The sequence below is a fragment of the Aethalodelphis obliquidens genome, unplaced genomic scaffold (genome assembly GCF_003676395.1).
Source record: "Aethalodelphis obliquidens isolate GAN/ISIS:26980383/991018 unplaced genomic scaffold, ASM367639v1 scaffold33, whole genome shotgun sequence".
NCBI lineage: Eukaryota > Metazoa > Chordata > Mammalia > Artiodactyla > Delphinidae > Aethalodelphis > Aethalodelphis obliquidens.
Window position 1 is genome coordinate 10,123,745 of NW_020837977.1, and position 24,276 is coordinate 10,148,020.

Here is a 24,276-nt window from a genome sequence, read left to right on the forward strand (position 1 = left end):
AAAAAAAAAAAAACCTGTAGGGAGTTTGGCACAAGACCCTTTATTTAGCACATGCCTGCTGCAGTAGCTCAACTTGACAGGAACCTTTCAGTAGGTCCCATAAAATGTGAGTAGCATGTTGTGTAATATCACAGAGTTGTGAAGCACGGCAACCAAGGCCCAACCCTTTTAGCTCTACCTTGAAATCTAAGTGCATCCTGGATTAATATGATTAATATGAACCCTCTGGTTTGAGGCCAGAGTGGGTACGGAACACTATTCAGTAGACAGATGGTGCTTCAACTCAGATTTAAAGAATGAGAGAGACCTTGTCAGTCAGACAAAAGGGACAACATAGGCTGCAGAATAGAGAGCATATCAAAGCTATAGATTTACTAGAGAGAGAAAATGTTCATAAGTGCTGAGTAAACGAATGCACTAAACACTACGGCACTGTAGAAATACAAGTGTGATTGGAGGAAGGCTGGTGTGTAAAGTAAAGGGAAATATAGGAAGGTGGTACTTGATGTAGGGTTTTCTATGGCTAAGCCACCATGTTTGCAGTAGAAGCTGAAGGTGATGGGAGTTATTGTTGGACTTGAAGCAGGGAAAATAAACACTCAGATTTGTCTTTTTGAAAGAATATTCTGAAATCAGTGTGGTAATCAGATTGCACAGGAGTAAAATAGAGACAAAATAACCATTTGGGATGTTATTAGAATAATTCAGGCAAGAAGAGTTGAGGATGAGTAAAAGCAGTGATAGTGATAAGGAAGAGGGATGACTTGTGTACAAAAGCAGAGTTGACAAGCCTTGATAACTCTTTTCTTCTAGGACAGAAATATGTTTACCTGCCTGTGAAATAGCTATTTTCATCATTGTGAATAGGTTAAAGGGGCATAATTAACCCCTTATCAGAATGTAAATCCCTGGTTTTATAAATAAATTGTTATTTACAAGGTAGTATTATTGGCATTTAAGAAAGTTGTTTGGAATTTTGTATTTGAAATTCATTTTCACCTGATTAGAATGATTATATTTATCAATTCTGATCAACTTTAAACAGGGTGAATTCTTCTTTGCTCTCTCCAACAACTGAATCTAAAATCATATCCATATTCATATAAATGAAGAGTAAATTTTTTTTAAGTTTAATGTTGAAAAATACTAAGTAACTCACCTCCTCTTGTTACAAAATCTCTTGTTCTTAAAATCCTTTTAGATTTTAAAAAGGAGGGGAAAAGCTCTCCAAAGGTTGTCTGAGAGAAAAACAACTTCACAGATTAAATCATGCCTTCATTTAGATCTAAGAGAAAAGTTGTGATAATTTGTCTCTATGGAGGCAGAGCACATCTCTGGGACTTATGATTTGTTAACTTGTTTGCTGGACTTTTTTTTCCATCTGCTTATTTGTTTTCCTTATTTTATTTATCTATCTGCGAATGGATAATTATCCCCCCACACTTTTTGTCCCCTTACTGTTGACGTTTTGTTTTTGTCAGATTTGTTTTCCCTTGTTTTCTTACTGCAGTCATCATGCAAGAGGGTGATACATTTTTCATTTAATTATAATTTTCTTTATCAACCAAATGTCAAGATTAATAATGGCACAAGCAGATAAGAAAAAGCCTCTTTAGATTTTCTATGGTTTTACCACATAATGCCACATTATTTAGACCAAATCACTGAGATCATTTATGAGTACACACTGAAATCATCAAAAGAAGTTAAACTATCATTTCAGTTAAAAAAACTCAGTAGGGGCAAGCATTAATACCCAAGTGCCAGTTAACAGTAAAATTAAAACCAAAATATTCACAATGTTTCAATGAGATATATTTCTGTAGTGAATTAAGACCTTAAAATATTATTCCTTTTGTTTTATTTCATGTCTGAAAAATATGATCCTCTGTTGTTAAGACATCAATTACCATTAAATCAATAATAACTCTAAAACCTAATTTTCTTTTTAAACATTTCACATATTAAAATTGTAGCTCTTTGGAACTAACAGATTCTTAGGTTTTTGTGGAAAACCTAGTCTAGTATCCAAAAACTCAAATGGAATTTAAATCTAGTGATAGAATGACCAATGAACATTATTACTTAATTTTGACAGAAGAATATTTGGAGATCAATTGAAAGAGCAAGTTTTTAAACTATCAAAATAAGGAAATTGATACGTTAATTCAGGTTTGAAAGGAAACTGTCTATGGGGCTTATCTATCTGCTATACCATCTGTGCAGGGAATGTATATTATCATGTATAGAGATCTTCATGATATAGACAAATATAAAAACTGCAGACACAGGCATAATGCTATATTTTATGAAGTATATTGTGTTAGTTTTCTAATGTTGATGTCACAAATTTAGTGGCTTAAAAAATAAAAATTTACTGTCGTATTTCTGTAGGCTAGAAATCCAACAAGGATCTCACAGGACTAAATCAAGACATCAGTGGGCTGCATTCCCTTCTGGAGGCTCTGTGGGAGAGTACATTTCCTTGTCTCCCCAGCTTCTAGAGGCTGCCCACATGCTTTGGCTCATGGTTCCCTTTCTTCATCTTTAAAATTGGCAATTGTAGGTTGAGACTTTCTCATATAGCCTCACTCTCACTGCTCTTGCCCTCCTCCTCCACTTTTAAGGACTCTTGTGATTACTGTTGGGCTCACCTGGATAGTTCAACATATTCTCCCTGATCAAAGTCAGACGATTCACAACCTTCATTCCATCTGCCACCTTAATTCCCCTTTGCTGTGTAATTTAACCGATTACAGGGATTAGGACATGGGCATCTTTGGTGGGGGTAGGGCTCATTATTCTAACTGAAACATATACATTTTATGCATTTCTCTAATTGTCAACTTTGTAATTACATGTAAATTACACAAAAGGTCATTTAATTTTTATCAAGTTCCAAAACATTTCCAATTTATATAAACTTGGATTTCTTTGAATAAGTAAATGTTATAGGATTAATAGAAATTACCTGAATTCTTAAAATAGTTAATAACAATAAGGAGGTATAACATCTATGTTCATATAGTTAATGACCTTGTATTTTAATAAATAAGTATGGAGGAATAGAATATTTAAGGCTAACTTCCCCAATAGTTATATATTTTAGTTAAAAAGTATTTAGTGTAGTTCTAGGATCTGATTTAGAATTCCATATTCAGTATCTATATGTTCATATCTGTATATCTACATCCCATATCCCCTCACATCCTTGGAAAAGACTATGTTATGAAGATTAGTACATTGTTAACCATCTTTTGATTTGAAGCACTCTGGTTTTAATATGAGAATTTACATGGATAAGTGTGTTTGTGTGTGTGTGTGCATGTATGTGTGTATGAAAGGCAATTTGTTTTCTGCAAAATAATTGAGTTGAAATGACAACTTCAATAAATAGTATCTTTGCAAATATTAAGCAGCATGACTATTTAACCGTGCTATCATGGGCCAAGTCAACATTGCCAGTGCAATAAGACCTATAAAATTTGACACATGCTATAGATCTCTACTTGTATGATTTTCTTTATAGATTTTGCTGAGCATATTTTGAGGCTTTTGCCCTGCATTATCTTTATGGAAATTCCCAGGTTTCATTTTGTTAATTCTAAGTTCCAAAAAAAAAATCTTAACCTCTCATGAGTCACTGGTATATTTTAGTTTCAGTGACATTGAATCCTGTGGCTGTCCAAGTTTTCATCTTTCCTTGGCTGTCAGGGATCAGAGAACCAAATTTGATGCTGACCTCTAGCAAGTGAATAAAATATTTCGCTATGAACCTTTCTGACTTAATTTATCCTGGTTCAGTTAACCCTCATTTTCATTTATTCTACTTTATTTTTGTGTCATACTATAATGTATATATCTGTATGCCACATCAAATTATTTGAAGAATAAATAAACATATCATCTTACAATAAGACAGTGCATAGAACTAAGAATTTGGTAACTCAGCTGAAAGACTGAGAATAAAAGTGAATTAAGCATACAGATGTTAAAATGTTTTTTGTTTCAATCAGCTATACAAATTTTCTAAACAATAATTTTAGGAGAGTTTTACAGATCAGATATGGAAGCACAGTAGAGATGAAACAGTGTAGAAATTCTCTTTCCTGTAAAATCCAAGAATTTGATTGTCATAATAACCTGACCTAATATAGTACATGCCTGGAAGTATTTATCTTAAATCTATACTTTGGCTGAAATGGTCTGATAAATTTCAAAATACTCATCTTTCCTTTATTGTGACTTTTTGCTGACCCTATTGGTGGAAATTTCATCATGTGTGAAAAGATTTTATATTTTATTCCCAGAATATAACTTTTTTTGACTCTCTAGCATGTTACACACCTTTTTGAAATAATAAGTAAAAACTTAGAATTGGCTGGAAATGAAAGAAATGGACAATTTAATACATTTCAGTAGCTTCTCACATATGCATCCTGATTACATGAGTATTCTTCCTGGAGGATGATGTTTCAAAGTACTGGCAAGTAGAGGATAATGATTAACCACAGAGCACTTAAAGACACTCTTTGGTTTAGTAGTTAAAGCTTTTCCTTTGGGGAGAAACATATCTTATTCTCAACTCCATTATTAACTGATAGATCCACCATTAGCAATGAATCTCGAACAACAGCCTCATAAGGCTTTTTTTGATACCCTCAGGGGAATTCACACCCTCACTATGTCTTGGCTTCCCAAATTTCTTAATATATAATAGGCAGACACTATGTAAAGAGTTTAAAGTTTTTCAAGAAAGATGTTCGTTAAGGGAAAATGTGATATAAAATGTATGCTCAAACATGAAAAAAATATATATTGATGTTACCATGTGGTGAAAATAAATCATAATTTTCAACCTCTCATAAGACAAGTTTACATGATTCCTCAAGGTCAACCAATGTCAAATACACTATCTCTTCATAACCTGAAAGGTGATTAGTTTTCTCCGTCACTGAATAGGTTTTAAGACCAAAGTGTCAGCTTATTTTTCCTCTATTTTATTTACTTTGATTGTATTTTATCAGAATTGATTTAAAAACTAAATTAATCATATTCAAGTAACTATCTCTGAGAGCTTTACCAATTACTTCCTCCAAAAATGTCAAAGCCTCAGCCCTGTAAAACATGAAACAGAAAGTCTTGCTTAGCACATTTTTCTCTTTTAATGTAAATTGAATGGGCCAAATTTTATGGTCTAATTTGATTCTTCCACACTCTTATAGACACAGTCACAGTCTCAGAGGGGTTTCATTACATTGAATTAGTACAAACCAAAGTGCATTAAATGATAGGCATTGGAGAAGTTCTATTTCAGATAAAAACACAGCATTCAATAAAAGGATATCTGCTTTCCTGCCTAGTATGTTCACAGAGAGACAAATAGTAGGCTTTTGGCATTACACCCTAAGGTCTTAAAGTCAAATGCTCTATTCTTGTTCAGTGATAGCTTTTAAAATGAAAGAAGAGGGTTTTGGTTTTCAATGACAATTGTCATAGGATATTAGAGGTCCTTGAAAACTCAGAGCTAGTCATCCTTACCTGTCTTATAACATAATGGAACCAGCATTAGATCTGATAACTCAGGCTTTAGCTCAAGGCCTTGTCACTACAGTCACAAGGATTCCAGTCTAGATTTCTAAAGCAAGAACACCTACAATCTGGTTAGCACATGGCAGCACTTTTTTAATCCACAATATTAAAATACTAAACAAAGTTCTGTTTGAAAGGTAAAGCCAGGTATCAGCATGACAGGTAGCTAAATGGAATCTATGGCAGAGATGCATCAGGTGGGTCCAGGATATATAGCCTCATGCCTTTCATAATTTTTATCTTTCATTTTTATATGGAAACTTTTTCATGGTCTGCGATAGGGAATTCATTTTATTTTTCTCATACTAATAATTAATTATGAATTAATCAGTCTTTCCACATTCTCAAACAATGCAGGAATCTTAACAGGCTTTTATTTACTTCAAAACTATCCTTTCCCACAATCTATTATTTCTAACTTGTTAATAATGTCATAAAATTATTATGTGAGTGTATGTGTGTGTGTTTGTATTCTTAATAAATAAAATTTACCAGTGTGACTTAGTAATACTTGCATTAACTAATTTTTCCAGGTTTTTAAAAAAAATTTCTTAAAGAAGCACATTCTTTACTATTTGTTTAGGCTAAAGTCTGTGGTTACTCAATTTTAGGAATTTTTATATGCCTGAGGTTGTATTTATTTCACCTTCACTTTTGAACAGTTGCTGTGGCTAATGAACTTCAGGTTAAAACTTATTTTTTCTTAACACTTTGGAGATATTATTTCATGTGTCTTATTGCATCTATTATTTCTAATATCATTTTGTTTCCCTTTCATTTATGGTAATTTACCTCCCCCTCTGAAACATTTTAGCATTTCAACTTTATCTTTGATGAATTAAGGTTTCATCAAGCTGTGGTTAAAGTGTGAGTTTTCTCTTATTGATCCTGCCATTGATCTCATGTCTTTTATATTCTTAAAATTATTTATACTTATTTTGTCTAATATAGCATTTTATCCTTACTTTCTCTTTACTTCTTTGGATTTCTTTAAAAGATTTGGAACATCTGAAACTATTCTTTGTTCTCCTCATTCACTTTTATTTCATATTTCTATCTCAGCTCCTAGACAAGAAGTTGGGCAAGTAGACTGAAAAATCCTCTTCCCACCCCAAACATATAAAAGGGAACTGTTCACATCCTAGAAATAAAGAATAAACATGTAGACAAACTAGTAAGCAGGAGTGATAGCCACACATCTCACAGGACTGACACAGCAGCTTACATATGCTAGTTCTAGGATTTTATTACCTGTATCCCGTTGCAGTTACAAGAATAGTAGAGATTTGAAAGTGGCTGCCTACGCTACAAAGGAGTCAGGAAAAGACTGTATTAACCATAGGCAGGAATTGAAAAGTTTATTCCCAACAGTCTAAAGTTGATACATAGATTACAATAGAGAACTTTTCAAGCCTAAGACTGCACAGCTTAGCATGGAATCTGAAAATGTGTTACATGTTGCAAAACACATGAACTGAGAAACAAATATAAAAACTGGTGTATAATCCACTACTGTATATAAAATAAATAAACAACTAGGACCTACTATAGAGTGCAGGGAACTGTATTAAATATCTTGTAATAAATTATAAGGGAAAAGAATCTGAAAAAGAACACACACGCACACACACACACACATATATATATGTATATATATATACATATGTATATGTATAACTGAATCACTTTGCTATACACTTTAAATAGACATTACTAGTATGGATAAAAGAAGCAGTGATAAATCTGGGTCAAGACATTTTCAGAAGGAAAGTTTGTAGAGAGTCAAGAGAACTAAGAAGAAATAAAAATATGAAAAATAGTTACCTTTATTGCTCTCTATATTCAAAGGAAAGTTTCAGTTTGAGGGAATAAAATGTATTCACTCTTCATCATCTATCTCATGAAATAAGAGAGAGGCCATGGCTTGCATAAATCATCAACATCAACATCTCTTATTTGAGGTACTTAAAAAAAAGTTACATCAACATTGGAACACAAGAAAAAGATAGTTGGTCAATAGCTGGTCAGTGTTGTTAGTAGTTGGCTGACTCTATAAACTGAACCATAAAGGAACCCAAAGACTGCAGGGTTGCTTTCTGTGTGTCAAGCAACAACCTGCTATTTTTCTGTGCCCTTGCTGAGCTGGAAACCAGACTCTTCATATATTATTAATGCAGATGACATTTAGTGTCAAATTCAATAGAGTAATACATTGAAACCCTTAGTTGTTTATTGTGTGAAAATAAAGACATTATGCCAAGAACATACTAACTACGGAGCAATAGTCAAAACATCTCCTAAAAACTCTCCTTAAACTTAAATAATGGAGTCATACCCTTGTTTAATTCCCTATATAAAATATAATCTTTATGAGTTCTTCCTCTGTAGCCTTTTGAATGCTAATATTCCTATTCAAAACTCAAGTCTTTATTATTTATTCATAGTCTCTCATCTGTACTATCCTATCGAGAAAAAGCTGTTATGCAAAGTTATTAAGTAATTTAATTTTGATCATGATAAGTGCATGACACTTACTCATCTGAACTTAAATTACTTTCTAGCTGCATTACAATCCATTAATCATAATATCTTAAACCACTGACCACTAAAGTCACTACCAAACCACATACAGCTTACCTGTCTCTTGATAAAGATATAATTGAAAGAACGTTCAGCACTCCAATGGTGACAGACATCCAATTCAAAATAAACACATATTTTAAAAGTTCCAATTCCAGGAGCCCTACAAATGCTGTTCTAAATTTTTCATGTTGACATGAAATGTTTCCTTCAGAGTAAAAGAAGCTTCACCTCTGTCTATTATGTGAATTCTGAAAATGGAAAAAAAATCGAACTATGCCTTTCTTGGCAGGGTCCCTTCACGGCTGAGAAAATGAATGTGAGCAGGGGCGATTAGATCATTAAACAGCAAAAACACTTCTGATGGCTGTGATTGGAGGAGCCAACATGTTTCACCATTTTTTAATTACTTCTATAATTCCTCTATAGAAATCTGTTTATTGGAGCAAGATCTCCTTATTCAAGGGGCGTTGTATCTTAAAGCTAAACACACATCCAAAATGCTAACCTATGTTTTAAAGTAATAATTCTCCCTAGTGTGGTTACAGTTTGCTATTGAAAAATAATTACCTCTTGACTGCACTGGTACTTCTATAAACAGCAACCTGAGGATGAGACAACTTGGGAATCTTACAAATAACCCATAGTACCTGTTCCTTTAACTCCGACTCTGTGTTTTCAAACAGGAATAACTTGCTGTTTTCAGCTGGTCTGGAAATAGATGTGCAAAGAAATAAAGAAAGGCAACAACAAGGAATTGTTTCATACCTGTTCCGCTCTTTCAGAGTAAACGGCTGCTCCTTTCCGTCGTTCCCATGTGAGCTTAAGCGGGTCAATGGCGTCGAGTTACTTTTGATTTGTTACTCTATCAGCCAATTGGTTATCCCTCTGGAAAACATAACAAAGAGAGAATAAAACATGCATGACCACAAAGCTTGCCATTACAAGGCATCCAGTGATAGCAAAATACATGCTACCTCTAATTCGATCATTAGTCAACTGTTGCTTGGCTCAGCCAGATGCTGCTATGGAATTGCTTCCAGGTTTCCACCAGAACTTTCAATCAAGGAAATGTGCTATCTCCTGACATGCAAAGTGGGTTTTTTTTTTTTTATTGAGATATAGTTGACATATTTAATTCGTTTCAGGTGTACAATGTAATGATTCAATATTTGTATATATTGCTAAAAGATCACCACGGCAAGTCTAGGTAACATCCATCACCATACATAGTTACAAATTTTTTTTCTCGTGATGAAAACTTTTAAGATCTACTCTCTTAGCAACTTTCAAATATGCCATATGGTATTATTAACTATAGTCACCATGCTGTACATGACATCTCCATGGCTTATTTTATAGCTAGAAGTTTGTACCTTTTGACCCCCTTCACCCACTTCACCCACCCGTTACCACGACCACGCCCCCCCCACCCCCCTGTGCTTATGGCGCCCACCAATCTGTTCTCTGTATCTGTGAGCTCAGGTTTGTTTGTTTTCTTTTAATTTCACATGTAAGTGAGATTATATAGTGTTTGTCTGAATTATTTCACTTAGCATGATACCCTCAAGGTCCATCCATGTTGTCATAAATGGCAAGATTTCCTTCTTTTTTATGGCTAAGTGATATATACCGCATTTTCTTTATCCGTTCATCCATTGATATACACTTAGGTTGTTTCCATATCTTAGCTATTGCAAATAATGCTGCAATGAACATGGGGGTGCAGGTATCTATTCGAGTTAATGTTTTCTTTGGATGAATACCCAGAAGAGAAATTGCTGAAATATATGGTAGTTCTGTTTTCAATTTTTTGAGGAACCTCGGTACTGTTTGCCATAGTTGATGCACCAATTTACATTCTTACAAACAGTGCGCAAGAGGCTCCATTTTCTCCACATTTTCGTCAGCATGTGTTATTTGTAGACTTTTTGATGATAGCCATTTGGACAGGTGTGAAGTGATATCTTACTGTGGTTGTGACTTGCATTTCCCTGATGATTAGTGTTGTTGAGCACCTTTTCATGGACCTGTTGGCCATCTGCATGTCTTCTTTGGAAAAATACCTATTCAGATCCTCTATCCATTTTTTATTTGGGTTGCTTGCTTTTTTGCTATTGATTTGTATGAATTCTTTATATATTTTAGTTATTAACCCATTATTGGTTATATGATTTGCAAATACTTTCCCCCATTTGGTAGGTTGCCTTTTCACTTTGTTGATGGTGTCCTTTGCTGTGCAGAAGATTTTTAGTTTGACATATTCCCACTTGTCTATTTGTGCTTTAGTTGCCTTTGCTTTTAATGTCAAATCCAAAATATCACCAACACCGATGTCAAGGTGCTTACCACCTACATTTTCTTCTAGGACTTTTATGGTTTCAGGTCTTACCTTCAAGTTTTTAAACCATTTTGAGTGGATTTTTCTGTGTGGTGTAAGATAACGGTCCAGTTTCATTCTTTTGCATGTGGTTGTCCAGTTTTCCCAACACATTTATTGAAGAGACTGTCCTTTCCCCAGTGTATATTCTTGGCTCCTTTGTCATAGATTAATTGACCATACGAGCATGGCTTTATTTCTGGGCTCTGTGTTCTGTTCCATTGATCTGTGTGTCTGTTTTTATGCCAATACCATACTGTTTTGATTATTATAGCATTTATATTAATAATATAGTTTGATATCAGGGAGTGTGATGCCTCCAGCTTCGTTGTTCTTTCTCAAGGTTGCTTTAGCTATTCAGAGTCAAAGTGGGTTCTTTTTAATTTTATTTTCCTTTGGTCTAAGCCTAGTACTAATCAGTTGCTTTAAAATTACTGGAAGGACCATATAACATTAATAAGGGTGAAACTGTAATTTCTCACTACATTAATTCACCTGTTTTTATAGCTGAATATTTTACCCTAATCTTAGTTAAGAGGCACTGATTCACAGTGGTGACTGAGGTGGTTTTAAGAATTAGGGATTTCTTGGGACTTCCTTGGCGGTCCAGTGGTTAAGACTCCACGCTTCCATTGCAGGGGGCATGGGTTCAATCCCTGGTCAGGGAACTAAGATCCTGCCTGCCAAATGGCACAGACAAAAAAAAATTAGGGATTTCTTGTTAAAACAATGGTCAAAGTCTCATATAAAATAGAAGGTCACAAGAGAGAATAGTTCCCTATGATTTTGAGTAAGATCGTACAGACTGAAAAAGTCTTAAGTCAAACGAGACAGATATTACTCCTGAATTTTGCAAAATGTGGTCTGGCTCCTGAAGTTAAAGGTAGTGTTTAAGTTTGCTGCTTAGTATGACAGGTAGCAAATCCTAGTGCTATTTTGTATAAACATTTCAGAGCACTCTCACCTCTAGATATCGTTGTTTTTCTTCAGATACAAAGGCTATTTCTCATAGATCCTGATTTCCAGCCAGAGTTTAGAAAGCAGCCCATCATCATGCAGATAAATGGGGCAGGGGTGGGGGGAACTAAAGACATGTAAAGCTAAATACCCAAGTTCCATCATCCCTTCAGCTTAAGGACAAATGTCCTTTTTTTTCAAAATTGAAGTATAGTTAATTTACAGTGTTGTGTTACTTTCAAGTGTACAGCATAGTGACTCAGTTATATATTTGTGTGTATATATATATATACATACATATATGCATGTATGTATTCTTTTTCAGATTCTTTTCCATTATAGGTTATTACAAGATATTGAGTATAGTTTCCTATGCTATACAGTAGGTTCTTGTTGTCTATCTGTTTTATATATAGTAGTGTGTATATGTTAATCCCAGACTCCTAATTTATCTCTCCCCCGCCCACCCTGCTATCCCCTTTGGTAACCATAAGCTTGTTTTCTGTGTGAGTCTATTTCCATTTCATAAATAAGTTTGTTTGTATCAGTTTTTTAGATTCTACATATAAGTGATATCATATAATATTTGTCTTTCGTTGTCTGACTTACTTAATATGATCATCACTAGGTCCATCCATGTTGCTGCAAATGACATTATTTTATTCATTTTTATGGCTGAGTAATATTCCATTATATATATCTATATAAGTATGTATATAGATATATGCTACATCTTCTTTATCCATTCATATGTCAATGGACATTTAGGTTGTTTCCATGTCTTGACTATTGTAAACAGTGCTGCTGTGAACATTGGGGTGCATGTATCTTTTCAAATTAGAGTTTTCTTTGGATATATGCCCAGGAGTGGAATTGCAGGCTCGTATGGTAACTTTATTTTTAGTTTTTTAAGGAACCTCTGTACTGTTCTCCATAGTGGCTGCACCAATTTACATTCCCACCTACAGTGTAGGAGGGTTTCCTTTTCTCCACACCCTCTCCAGCATTTATTGTTTGTAGATTTTTAATGATGGCCGTTATGACTGGTGTGAGGTGATACCTCATTATAGTTTTGATTTGCATTTCTCTAGTAATTGGCAATATTGAGCATCTTTTCATTTGCCTGTTGGCCATCTGAATGTCTTCTTTGGAGAAATGTGTATTTAGGTCTTCTGCCCATTTTGTGATTGGGTTGTTTGTTTTTTGATATTAAGCTGTATGAACTTTTTGTATATTTTGGAAATTAAGCCCTTGTCGGTAGCATTGTTTGCAAATATTTTCTCCCAACCCGTAGGTTGTCTTTTTGTTTTGCTTAGGTTTCCTTTCCTAAAGGAAAAGCTTTAGGAAAGTGCAAAAGCTCTTAAGTGCAAAAGCTCTTAAGTTTAATTAGAAGGGCAGTGTCCTTTGATGAAATGAAAATAGTTGCTATATTAATATGGTGAGATTATGGGTGATGTTTTTTAAAATTGAGGTTTAAAGCCTCAAATTCAGTTTAATATAAAGTTTTAGTAAAATCCATTATTTTTACATAATTAACCACTCTCTTCTTAAATCATTACTTTTTAATTTTTTAATATTGGCTAAACCATGAGTTTATAATTTTTTTAAGTATTGCAAAACTCTTAGGTGAAGTAAAACTACAGCTGTTTCTCAGAGAGAAAACATAGTTTCTTATTCATCTAGTCATTCAACAGTTGGTTACCTACTAGGTCTAGGCATTGGGCTAAATGCTAGAAATATCCTGGTAAACAAAACCAAACACAGACTCTGGGTTTGTGGTTTACAGAGTTGCAGCCTACCAATAGAGACAGATATTAATCAAATGATCACTCAAATAAGTATAAAAGTAAGACTTTGGAGAGATGTAAGACTATGTAAATCAGTGGAGCAGGGGAAGATCAGAAAAAGCTTCCCTGAACAAAAATAACCAAGCAGATAACTGAAAAGAACTAGATGAAGGGATTGTTTGTAGAAGCAAATATATTCTAGGCAGGTGGAAGAGTACATTCAATGGCCCTGGGCACTTAAATTGAAGAAATAAAAGATTCATGCTGATGTGTGCTCTAATACATAGGATGTCAGCACATGCCTATACACACATGGCTTCTGATATATAATCTAAAGATACAGCCAGAGATTAATGGAATCATATTCCACTAAAACAGGTGAGGCTTTCTACAAATGGTGCGCTTCAAATGATATTTGTAAAAGGACATAACTCATGGTAAGCACATAAATGACTCCTTGATGCAAAATGCACCAAATGTACTATAAAAGCATTGCCAATGTAATCAGTGAAGTTTGAAGAGGGGAACCTAGAAAATATTCCAAGATTGAACCAATGTGGCCTTTCTAGACAATTGGAGAGAGAAGTCTGTGTGTGTGTGTGTGTGTGTGTGTGTGTGTGTGTGTGTGTGTGTTTGGGGGTGGGGGCATTGCATGCAAATTTCCCCTGTGTATTCTATTTATGGGGTCTTCACTATTCCCTTAGGTGCTCCTAGAGACCTTTTATATACCTCTCTGAATTACTACATGGGGTTAGTGTTATTATAATAAATGACTAGTACCAATACATCATTATAGAATCTGCAGCAGGTACTAGATGAATTTGAATATTTGACTAAAATAATCTAAGAATCATAAACATTAGGTTACATAGTGTCTAATGTAAACTTCATATATCAGCAGGTGCAAGCACCACTCATTTTGAACATGTGATGTCCAAGGGCACATAGTTCCAACAAATAAATCCTAATCTAAACAACCCAATGCAGTGAACAAAGACATTATTATCGCTATCACTGTTACTATTATTACCCTTCTACATTATTATTATTATTATTATTGCTATATATGGAATTCAGGCCACCCACTTTATAAATTTCATGGGACGAGTCATCTGGGTAAGCTTCATTCTGTTAAGTGAATTTAGAAAGGAAAAAATAAGTTATTGCCTTGACTGTGTAAAATTAGGCTGTTGGCGACCACTCCAGCAGCACCTCAAACAAAATTACGGAACAATTCTGGCAATTCTTCTATAAAATCAAGTGTTTATGTTTCAGAATGCAAATTGGTTAATTCCTATTATGTTGCCTAATTTTCCAAAGTTAAAAAATGTCCCTTTTAAAAAGAGGTTACAAAGGGGATGGAATTTTAATGTGCCTAAATCTGTAAATATGAAGAAAGCATAGAATCATAGAAGGCTAAGGGAGATGGTAACCGCAAATCAAAAACCTACATAGATATACAAAAACTAGAGAGAAAGGAAAACAAGCATACCACTAAAGAAAATTATTAAACAACAAAAGAAGAAACTAAAAGAAGAAAAGAACAGAGAAGAACTATCAAAACAACCAGAAAGAAGCAGCCAACTGGCAATAAGTACATACCTATCCATAATCATTTTGAATGTCAATGGACTAAGTGTTTCAATCAAAAAACATAGGGTGGCCGATTGAAAACAAAAAAACAAGATCCATCTTACAAGAGACTCACTTCAGAAATAGACACACACAGACTGAAAGTGAGAGGATGGAAAACGATATTGCATGCAAATGGAAGTGACAAGAAAGCAGAGGTAGCAATACTCATATCAGAAAAATAAACAGACTTTAAAAGAAAGTCTAGGGGCTTCCCTGGTGGTGCCGTGGTTGAGAGTCTGTCTGCCGATGCAGGGGACATGGGTTCGTGCCCCGGTCCGGGAGGATCCCACATGCCGCGGAGCATCTGGGCCCCGTGAGCTATGGCCGCTAAGCCTGCGTGTCCAGAGCCTGTGCTCCACAATGGGAGAGCCCACAACAGTGAGAGGCCCGCGTACCACAAAAAAAGAAAGTCTATAACAAAAGATAAAGAGCATTATATAATGATAAAGGTATCAATACAAGAAGAGAATATAACATTCATCAACATATATGTACCTAATACAGAAGCACCTAAATATATAAAGAAAATATTAACAGACATAAAAGGAGAAACTGACAAAAATACAGTAATAGTAGGGGATTTTAACACCCCACTTGCATCAATGCACAGATCATCCAGGCAGAAAATCAGTAAGGAAACAGTGGTCTTAAATGATGTTAGACCAGTTGGATTTAATAGCTATCTATAAAACATTCCATCTAAAAACAGCAGAATACACATTCTTTTCAAGTGCATGTGGAACACTCTCCATGATGGATCACATGCTAGGCCACCAAGTAAGTCTCAACAGATTTTAGAGGATAGAAATTATATCGAGCAGTTTTTCTGACCATAGCAGTATGAAACTAGCAATCAATTGCAAGACGAAAAATGGGAAAAGCATGGAGACTAAACAACATGCTACTAAAAAAAGAGTGAGTCAATGAAGACAGCAAAGAGGAAATAAATCAGAAAATACCTTGAGACAAATGAAAATGGAAACACAACTTTCCAAAATCTATGGGATGCAGCAAAAGCAGTTCTAAGCAGGAAGTTTATAGCGATACAGGCCTACCTCAAGAAACAAGAAAAATCTCAAACAACCTAACTTACCATCTAAAGGAATTAGAAAAAGAAAAACAAAGTCAGCAGAAGGAAGGAAATACTAAAGATCAGAGAGGAAATAAAATAGAGACCAAAAAAACAATAGAAAAGATCAGTGAAACCAAGTTGTTTTGTTTTGTTTTGTTTTTGAAAATATAAACAAAATTGATAAACCTTTAGCCAGGCTCATCAAGAAAAGAGAGAGGACCCAAATAAACAAAATAAGAAATGAAAGAGGAAAAATAGCAACAGATATCATAGGGATACAAAATATCATAGGAGAATACTGTGAACAGTTATATTTCAACAAATTGGAACACCTAGAAGAAATAGACAAATTCTAGAAACATACAACTCTCTAAGACTGAATCAGAAAGAAATAGACAATCTGAACAGACTGATCACTAGTAGTGAAATTGAGTTTGTAATCTGAAAACTCCTGGGAAACAAAAGTCCAGGACCAGAGAGCGTCACAGGGGAATTTTTAAAAACATATAAAGAAGAGTTAATGGGCTTCCCTGGTGGTGCAGTGGTTGAGAGTCTGCCTGCCAATGCAGGGGGCGCTGGTTCGTGCCCCGGTCCAGGAGGATCCCGCATGCCGCGGAGCAGCTGGGCCCGTGAGCCGTGGCTGCTGGGCCTGCACGTCCAGAGCCTGTGCTCCACAACGGGAGAGGCCACAGCAGTGAGAGGCCCGCGTACCACAAAAAAAAAAAAAAAGAAGAAGAAGAGCTAATACCTGTCCTGCTCAAACTATTCCAAAAAAATGAAGAGGATGAAGAGCACTCCCAAATTCATTCTACTAGGCCACCATTACCCTGATACCAAAACCAGACAAAGACATTACAAAAAAAGAAAATTACAAGCCAATATCTCTGATGAATGTAGATGCAAAAATTCTCAACAAAATATTAGTAAGCTGAATTCAACAATAAATAAAAAGGATCATACACAATGATCAAGTGGGATTTATTCCAGGGATGCAAGGGTGGTCCAATATTTACAAACCGGTCAGTGTGATACACCACATTAAGAAAAGGAAGGGTAAAAAAATCATGCGATCACTCAATAGATGCAGAAAAAGCATTTGACAAAATTCAACATCCATTCATGATAAAAACACTCATCAAAGTGGGTATAGAGGGAACATATCTCAACATAATAAAGACCATTTTTGACAAACCCATGGCTGACATCATACTCAACAGTGAAAAGCTGAAAGCCTTTCTTCTGAAGTCAGGAACAAGACAAGGATGCCCACTCTCACCACTTCTGTTTATCATATTATTGGAAATGCTAGCCACAGCCATCAGACAAGAAAAAGAAATAAAAGGCATCCAAATTGGAAGGGAAGAACTAAAATTGTGACTATTTGCAGATGACATGATACTATTTCTAGAAAACCCTAAAGTCTCCACCAAAAAACTCTTAAAACTAATAAATGAATTAGTAAAGTTGCAGGATATAAGATTGATATACGTAAATCTGTTGCTTTTCTAAACATTAATATGAACTATCAGAAAGAGAAAGCAAGAAAACAATCCTGTTTAAAATCACATCAAAAAGAATAAAATACCTGGGGATAAACTTAGCCAAGTAGATGAAAGATCTATACTCTGAAAACTGTAAAACACTGCTGAAGGAAATTGAAGATGATACAAAGAAAATGGAAAGATATCCTCCCATGTTCTTGGGTTAGAAGAATTAATATTGTTAAAATGGCCATGCTACCTAAAGCAATCTACAGATACAATGCACTCTCTATCAAAATACCAATAACATTTTTCACAGAAGTAGAACAAATAATCCTAAAAGTTATATGAAACTACAAATGACCCTGAATTGCCAAAGCAATCTTGAGAAAAAAGAACAAAGCTGGAGGTATCAAGCTCCCTGACTTCAGACTGTACGATAAAGCTACAGTAAGCAAAACAGCATGGTACTGGCACAAAAACAAATATATTGATCAATGGGACAGAATAGAGAGCCAAGAAATAAACTCACAAACTTATGGTCTATGACAAAGGAGGCAAGAATATACAATGGAGAAAAGACAGTCTCTTCAATAAGTGGTGCTGGGAAAACTGGACAGCTACATATAAAAGAATGAAATTAGAACATTCTCTGACATCATACACAAAAATAAACTCAAAATGGATTAAAGACCTAAATGTAAGACCAAATACTATAAAACTCCTAGAGGAAAATATAGGCAGAACACTCCTTGACATAAATCTCAGCAATATCTTTTTGGATCTGTCTCTTAAGACAAAAGAAACAGAAGCAAAAATAAACAAATGGGACCTAATTAAACTTAAAATCTTTTGCACAGCAAAGGAAATCATTGACAAAACAAAAAGACAGCCTACAGAATGGGAGAATTTATTTGCAAATGGTGTGACTGACAAGGGGTTAATATCCAAACAAACAACCAACCCAATGAAAAATATGGGTAGAAGAACTGAATAGACATTTTTCCAAAGAAGATATACAGATGGCCAACAGACACTTAAAAAAATGCTCAACATTGCTAATCATCAGAGAAATGCAATTAAAACCACAGTGAGATATCACGTCACACCTGTGCAACTGGCTATCATCAAAAAGTCTACAAGTAAGAAATTTGGGCAAGGATAAGGAGAAAAGGGAACCCTCCTACATTGTTGATGGGAATGTAAATTGGTGCAGCCACTACAGAAAACAGAACAGAGGTTCCTCAAAAAACTAAGAATAGAACTGCCATATGATCCAGCAATTCCACTGCTAGGTATATATCCAGAGAAAACAAAAACACTAATTCTAAAAAAATACATGCACCCCAATGTCAGAGCAGCATTATTCATAATAGCCAAGATACACACACACACACACACACACACACACTGGAATATTACTCAGCTGTAAAAAAAGAATGAAATTCTGCCATTTGCAGCAACATGGATGGACCTAGAGGGTGTTATGCTTAGTGAAGTAAGTCAGACAGAGGAAGACAAGTGTTATCACTTGTATGTGGAATCTAAAGAAATAAAACAAATGAATGAATATAACAAAACAGGAACAGACTCACAGATATAGAGAACAAACTAGTGGTTACCAGTAGGGAGAGGAAAGGGAGGGTGGGGCAAGATAAGGGTATGGAATTAAGAGATACAAACTACTATGTGTAAAATAAATAAGCAACAAGGACATTGTACAGTACAAGGAAATATGGCCATTAATTGTAATAACTTTAAATGGAGTATAATCTATAAAACACTGAATTACTATGCTATATACCTGAAATTAATATAATATTGTAAATCAACTATACTTCAGTTTTAAAAAGAATCAAAGAAGACTAAGGGGGAAGAACTAGATAGGAGCTCTTTCTAGAATCATTTGGAAAGATTTTAAGATTTCTGATGTCTAGACCCCACCCATGTTGTCCAAAAGCAACATCTCTCAGATTTATCCCAAAGCAAAATCTTGCAGAGTGGGCCTGGCTCAGGCACTTTTAGGGCTCCAGGTGTTTCTATGCCCACATTAAGATCCAGTGCTGACTAGTTTCCTTATTCACTGGACCTGACAGCTTTAGTTAAGTAACACGGAAAGCACTTGTGACCAAGCAGCTCTCTAGAGGAATTTTCCATTGCCTGGATTTCCTAAGAAAACACTTAGCAAAGATAATGGCATCTGTGTGATTCAACAGAAAATAAAATTTGGCTTTGCATAGTTTAAATCAAGAAGGAGTATCCCAAAACAACATTCCTGTAGACTCTGGGAAAGGCACTTTAAACCTGTGTCTTATCTGTAAAGAGTAATAAAATATGAACCCTTTTTATCTCTCAGACCTTTTATCAAATACCTAGTATAGGTGTGCCAAGAAGGATACTAGGTACTTTTATAGACACAAATCTAATGATTATTTTCTAGGGTTGGGGGTTGAGCAATTTTTAAGATGGTCCTCTCTCTGCCCCCTAAAACTGAAACAGAGTATGCTGGAAGAATGGGCAATCCTGGTAGAGTTCATCCCAAATCTGTAATTCATCAGTAGGTAGAATGAGCTATGTGATGAATATACTACAAGGCATTATACTGGGGGTTGTGAGGGTTTCAGAGGTGGTGATGGTGGTGCTGGTGATGATAGTAACTAGCATGTTAACTAGATTCTCTCATTGGAACCCTACAAAATTATAAGGTGGGTACTTTCATATCCTTATTTTACAGAGGAGGAATATAAGATTGGAGAGGCTGAATGAATTGCCCAAAGCAGCTGGACCCAGGCTTTGAAACCAGGCTGACTGATTTCACAGCCCAAGCTGTAACTCACCAGGGAGCTTTGCTTCAGGAGTTCACAGTCTAATTCCAGGGGGTTGTTGCCTGCTATATTCCCTTGCTTATCAATCTGTGAATGAGCCAGATGGAGCATATTTTAAAGCTCAAGAAAAATATTGTAGTAATGGCTTTAAACAAGGAACTACCAATAAGCACGTTCATTAATGAGGTCCAGTAAGTAGTTCAGTGTCAAGGACAGTATTTATTTGGTTAAGTAAAGCTCTGAATCTGAGACCTGTATTACTGAAAAAATATTGACTGCGTCTTGTCCGCTGCTAGGAAACATAACATGTACTTCACAGATGTGAAATTTAAACACCTTGTTGCTTACTTACAGTAAGCAATTGCCGTGATAAACCAAGGAGACTTCAAGTCCAACAGAAGTGTTTATTTGACAAAATGTCTGTAAGCAGAGCGTTGATCCTTGATTTTGCCGATGGTTGTTCCCCATTCGCCTCAGCTCAAGATGTCTCTTATGTTAATTAGCTTAAAAAGATAGAAGATAAAAACAAAGACATAAACTTTTGCTCAAGGCAAAATTTCTTTTCAATAAGGTTTCCAATACAGTGATTGTTCTACAAATTGTCATCTAAATGTGGCTAAACCGACTACAAAACCAGCAGAGTACATAGAAACCAAAATAGTTGTCATTCCTGTTTTGGGGGGCATCTAAGTGCTAGTTTAATAGGACTGGCCTAAAGGCATACCTTTAACTCTAATAAAGCCCACCTTCAAATGAAGCCTCACCCAGCCCTGGTAACAGACATGTGTTTGAAAGTGAAGGAAATACTGAAGGATTCCCTCTAGAGGTGAATAACTGCACTTAAACCACCCTTGGTAATTTCCTAATAAGTTTTTTCACAAGTGAAATACATTATCTGACACTCAGTGTCCATTTTAAGAAAGAGATAACTGACTACCTGTGGTCATATCACTTCCCCCAAGCATGAACATCAATAATGAGGGGCAGAAAGCTGGAACTGGGATCCAGTCTAAGTGCTCTGCTTCCAAATCTGTGCCTTTAAATCCTTGTTAATTTCAAAGGCTGAATTGAGAGATAGACTCACAAATGGCGGGGAATCCTCTCTTGTTAGTGCACTGGCCAGGCCCCTGTAACAATCACAGGACTGGGAAGCAGCGCAGTCCCCTGTTGTGCGCCAAACAGATCATGGCCTTGCACCAAGTTCTAGTGTCCACACTGGGTTTTCCAGGGGTACATTTCAACTTACGCACTGGGATAGTGGCAATGACTTTGTGCCCTCTATTGTAGATACACATTTCCCCTCATTTTGCTGAAGTTTTCTCTTTCAGATGAACAACTAGAGCCCACCAAATTGTAATCAACCCATTAGCACAGCTTTTTGGTCTGCAAAACCTTCTTCTATCTTGTGTAGTAAGTGGTGCTTTATTATTGACAACATATCATTGCTAAGAACAGTCTCTGTCTCTGCTGAATGCCTCTGGAAGGTGCCCAGAACTGAACAGCTAAAGCTGAACCGCCTCTCCCAGTGGGTGAAGGTAGACAGGCTCCTTTCTGAATGAGTTACATAGTCAGGTGCAGATTTTTCCACAACTGCACACACACACCCATGGTTTCTAGGCCTGCAGAATTAGATGGGCCCTGATGCTGGTCTCCCTGCTGCCCACCTAGATGGGAACTTGTGCAGCTTAAGCTCTCCTCACAGGCCTCAGACTCCAAAGCTGAGCTCAGTTGCCCCTTCCCAGGGCCCTCACCACCACTGTCAGGCCTCCCATGGGCATCCCCAACTGCTCTACTGCAGCTGCTCCCAGACTCTTCTGTGAGGCATACACAGCTTTCCATAATGCTCCAGAAACCATGAACATTCTGCCAAACCGTCCTCACAATCAGAGGTCACTGGTGGGAGCTGGTCCAAGACCACAGACACGCAGACTGGTCAGCGGGCCACCGTCACCAAAGCCCCACGAGCCGCCCAGGTGTTAACCTTAGGAGCTCTGCAATCCCTCATCCCTCCTCACGGGGTCTCCTCTCTCAGGCTTCTCAGTTCTCTCAGGGCCAGATACTAAGTAGAACTCATGAAACCAGTTTTAAATGAATGGCCCTGGAAGTAACAAGCTGGGTCCCTGCACAAGTTAGCTCTTACCTAGGACACAGTCCAAACCCTCCCAAAGAGCTGACCGGAACTAGACAGTCTCAGGATGGGGTGGGAGGGTGAGTGACAAGTGCTTCCCCACAAAGGAAGCTGTAACCCTACCCAGCACCCTTTGGTGGGTGTACCAGCCCCAGGGCTTGGACATCCGGAAAATGGTCTCAAAAGCCTTCTGTGTAACTTTCTTAGAGACCCGAGCAAAAGAGTCAAATGAGCAATATTCAGCATTTGGTCTCGCATTAAAAAAGCAAGGCAGAGCAGCGATATCTGTGTGCCTGTATCGCCCTCTGGTGTTCAAAAAGTTATGAACTATAAACAGTTTCAACTTCAAAAGATTCCTCACCCCAAATCACCCTTTCTTTTCAGTATCCCCGATGCCTCTCCCTCAGCCACCTGAAAAAAAAAAAAAAAAAGAAAAATACTCATGGAAACATCAGGGTGGGGCAAGCCGTGTCTAGAGGGGATGCCGCCCTTCTGCCATGTTCTTCTGAAGCTGAAGTTTTGCAGGAGTGTGGAGTAGCTAGTCAGCTAGGGGATTTAAATCATAACCCTATAAAAACCTGTTTTGAAGTTTCTGTCTGAAGGGGGACACTTTAGGGCAATTGTTGAAATTCTGAGGTCTCAGACCCACTTGCTGGGCCAGGACAGAAGACCCACGAGATCCAGGCGGCAAATTCACAGTCAATCAATGCCTGCTGGTTGCTGCCGGGGAAGGCAAAGGCCAAGAGACGTTCCCTCTCTCTCTGACACATTGCATAGGTCCCCAGATGGCAGGTCTTAGTCAGGTTTTCCTTGGCCAACAGGGTGGGGTAAGTGTTTTATTTAAAGGCAGACGCACATTCCAGTCCGCAGTGGCCCCCCCAGCGTCACACTCAGCAACCTTGACCCACGCGCGAGGCGTCTGAGTTTACAACTTCTGGTTACCACCTAGAAGAGGAGGCAACACGTCTACACTTAAAAGCATAATCCACAATACAAGGCAGCTAACAAGGAGTAGCAGATGACTGCACGGAACATACGTCCGGAGGACGTAGGAGAGAAGGTTCCCTGGGAGCCAGAGCACAGGGAATAGGGACCTTCCCTCACAGCTCACACTGGGGAGCTTCCACTTGCCTTGTGCCCAAACTTGATGGCATGGCAGGTGTATAGTTTTCTAGCAATGCTGAACAAGGTAGCACAAACTGGGTGACTTACAACAACGTAAGCCTATTGTCTCACAGTTCTGGAGGTCGGAAGTCTGAAATCAAGGTGTTGTTGGCTAGGTGGGCTCCTTCTGGTAGCTCTAAAGGAACATATTTCACGACATCCTCTTAGCTTCTGGTGTTGCTGGCAATCCTTGGCATACCTCAGTCTCTGCCTCTGTCACCATGGCGGTCCCCCTGTGTCTGCCTTCACATGGTGTTTTCCTGTGTGTGTGTCTGTCTCTGCAGCTCCTCTTATAGACTACAGTCATATTGGATGGAGGACCCACCCTACTCCAGGATGCCCTCATCTTAGCTTACATCTTAATTACATATGCAGAAACCCTATTTTCAATAAGGTCACATTCACAGGTACTGGGGATTAGGACATATCTCTTTTAGTGTCACAGTTAAACTCACAACAGGACCGTAAAGTTGGGCAGACTTGGAGGTTATATTTAGGCCTATTCAGTGGTATGCTGGAAAAGGTTTAACAACCAGATTTCCAAGGGAGAAAAAGCCCTAGTATGTAGTGTTTGCAGATTTCCATGGTGTAACTATTCCCTCCTGGGCCTACTTCAATCTACCAACATAATACCTGGCTTGCAAAAATTCCAGAAAATTTAACAATGCGTGGCCC

The 24,276-nt window shown here is 36.9% G+C and overlaps 1 protein-coding gene across 2 annotated transcripts in view; it reads right to left on the reverse strand.

Annotated features, from left to right (window-relative positions):
• The window catches only part of DNAJC5B (DnaJ heat shock protein family (Hsp40) member C5 beta), a 95,863-nt gene that overhangs the window by 58,543 nt on the left and 13,044 nt on the right, over positions 1 to 24,276 (reverse strand). The window contains exons 2-3 of one of the 2 annotated variants that reach the window (XM_027128003.1): positions 20,662 to 20,812; positions 8,941 to 9,060 (exon numbers count right to left, since the gene is read on the reverse strand). The gene's annotated coding sequence lies outside the window, so the exon portion shown is untranslated. The remainder of the gene's footprint in view (positions 1 to 8,940; positions 9,061 to 20,661; positions 20,813 to 24,276) is intronic. The other variant, XM_027128004.1, reaches the window with a different exon arrangement.